Consider the following 2,701-nt stretch of genomic DNA (forward strand, 5'->3'; position numbering starts at 1 on the left):
TATAATCTATGTTTATGTCTCTTAAAAAACGTATTTGCAATGAAGAAGTCATTGTGCAAAATTCAATCGTTCTATCTCCAGCTTCATTTCTGTCACCAAGTCCATGTTTTCCAACTACTGATTCTTCTTCCCTGTTCCCAAGTTTTGCGTTCCATTCGCCCATTATTATACATATATATAATTTCCTATATAAAGAAATGTATACATAAAAAGTGATGAGATGTGTATATGAAATTATATATCGTGAGATATAAAATGACATACTGAGGTAATCTATAGAATTACATGTATAGTGAGAGATATGTGTATATATACAAATATATAGTGAGATTATATCAATAGAATCTGGTGGAGAAAATAATTCTTTCCTCACACACTTCATTCTTTTTATAACGTGGCTCGGTGCTACATAAATTCATCTAAAATGTACTTGCTCATTCTTTAAATAAACCGTAAGCAGATCTTTGCCATCAGGTTGATTTACACTAGTGTAGACCTCATGTCTGTCAGAGTAGAACTGCTCACTTGGATTTTCAGTGACTGATCTTTCTAGATGTGGATTGCAAGCCCTGTCTTTTTAGTTGTCACTGAGCTTTTCAACCATTTCTACCATGTAGGGACTCCTTTATTCATCCTCTTGTGTGTTTATTAAGCTGTAAAATGTGCCAGACACTTTATATCACTGAGTGATGCGATAATAAAGAATATAAAAGTTATCAGATATAGTCATTGCTTCTCTTACTTTGTAATGTGAATGGAGTGCTAATGGCATAGTCTATAATGTTTGTGATGCTAACTAAAGGGCCATATGTCTTCAGTAGTTTGAATCCAGCAGCACCTCCATCAAAGACAAATTGGCAGTCACCTCCGATTAAGATTTACCACCTCAGAAACCCAGCAGATGGTCACTATCGGTTGAAGGTGACTTGATGGCATGACAGGTTGTCAGGATATGGCAGGGTTTGGATCTGTTGTTCATGGAGTTGTTCTGAGTTACAGTTGAGTTGATGACATCTACCAACCATAATATATTTAAATGAAATTTATGGTTTTGTCATGACTAGGGTTATGGGGGTAGGTAAATCAGAGATAATAAGGTTAGCTCAGGATAGAACAGGGTGCAGAGCTGTACATATAGTCTCGATGAATCACAAGCGATTTGACGGCACATAATATCAAATAACATACTTTGTCTTTTCCACTCTTTTACTGAGCCTAATGTTCAGAGACTCAGTTTCTTGCTTTTGTTTCTGAAGTTGTGGGTCCTTTACTAGAAGATTCAGTTGGACCGTATCCTTAACCTTCTAAGCCCTCACTGTTAGCAATTAACATAGATCTTCATTATTCTTTACAATGTTGTAATTTATGGTTTATGTTATGTTTTCTCAATTATACTTAGTTCTTCTGATGACAGGGCTATATTCATTTATGTCTGGCATATTCTTCATAAATGTCTCCTGGATAAAAGGAAGTGGTCAGAATTCCCAGAGAGGTGGTCTTATTTTTAAGTTGATTACTTACTGTCTGCGACTGGGTGGCTTTGGTAGTCTGTAGGTTTGACTGACTGATTTGGATATCCTTTGGCCTTTTTTTTTGACAGGTATAAATCTGAACTTGAACGAAGTCAGCAGTCTGTACCGCCTGCAGATGTCTCTCTGAATTTAGGCAGTACCCCACAGAAAAATTTTTCCACGCCCCTCACACCGAGTCATTGTTACAGTGGTAAGGATTTTGTTTCTTGGTGTAGATAAGGCTTCTTTTGAGAGATTTTTAATCAAGCAAATAAATGAGTTAATTCAGTGTTAAATGTGTTAAATCCAATTTTCATAGGGTTTATTTTTTAAATAAAGTAACCACTTTGTTAACATACCATTTGTATACTGAACTACGTCATCTTACACAACTAAATTTTTAAATTTCCAACTTTCTTGTTATAGGGTGTGTTTGTTTTTAGAATGTTTGAAGCACCTTTGTTTCTGTATATTTTGATGTTTCATTAGCATTTTGATCAGTATTTTCACCTTCTGTTCCAAGATGTTTTCTACCTGATATATACTATGATACTCTTTAGATTTTCTTTTGCCGTGATTTTTGACCTGTGAAATGCTGTGATTTTCCTCCATGAAACCAGTGATTGAAAAAGTATGTTTCATTATATTTAGGTTCTAAATATGAAGACCTAAAAGAAAAATACAGTAAAGAAGTTGAAGAACGAAAAAGATTAGAGGCAGAGATTAAAGCCTTGCAGACTAAAGTAAGTTAATTATAGGTCATAAACTAGAGCGCTCTGGTGGCGCATTGGTAAGAAGCTTCACTGCAGTCTCAAGAGGTTCAAATGAACTGCTCCACAGGAGAAAGATAGACAGGCTCTTCCCAGGTGATTAACTGCTTCTGAAAACCCACTAGAAGGTCAGCTATAGTTTGATTCTAATTTGGTGGTACACAGTAACAACATACCAGATGATGCTATTATGGAAATTTTTTTTTCTTTTTTATTGATTTTAACGAAAGTTTACAAAGACTTAGGGCTTCTATTCATTCATCGTTGCACTTTTCTCCCTGCTCACCCACTTCCCCCAATTCACTCTTCTCCTTGAAAAGTGAAAGAAAAACTTTCATTTTTATGCAATCCCTCCCCTCCAGTCCACTCCACTGTGTAGCCTTCATTCTGGACTTCTGTCATGACAGTAATGCCCAATCA

The sequence above is a fragment of the Elephantulus edwardii genome, unplaced genomic scaffold (assembly GCF_000299155.1).
Source record: "Elephantulus edwardii isolate Elephantulus edwardi_28Jun2011 unplaced genomic scaffold, EleEdw1.0 scaffold00090, whole genome shotgun sequence".
Classification (NCBI taxonomy): domain Eukaryota; kingdom Metazoa; phylum Chordata; class Mammalia; order Macroscelidea; family Macroscelididae; genus Elephantulus; species Elephantulus edwardii.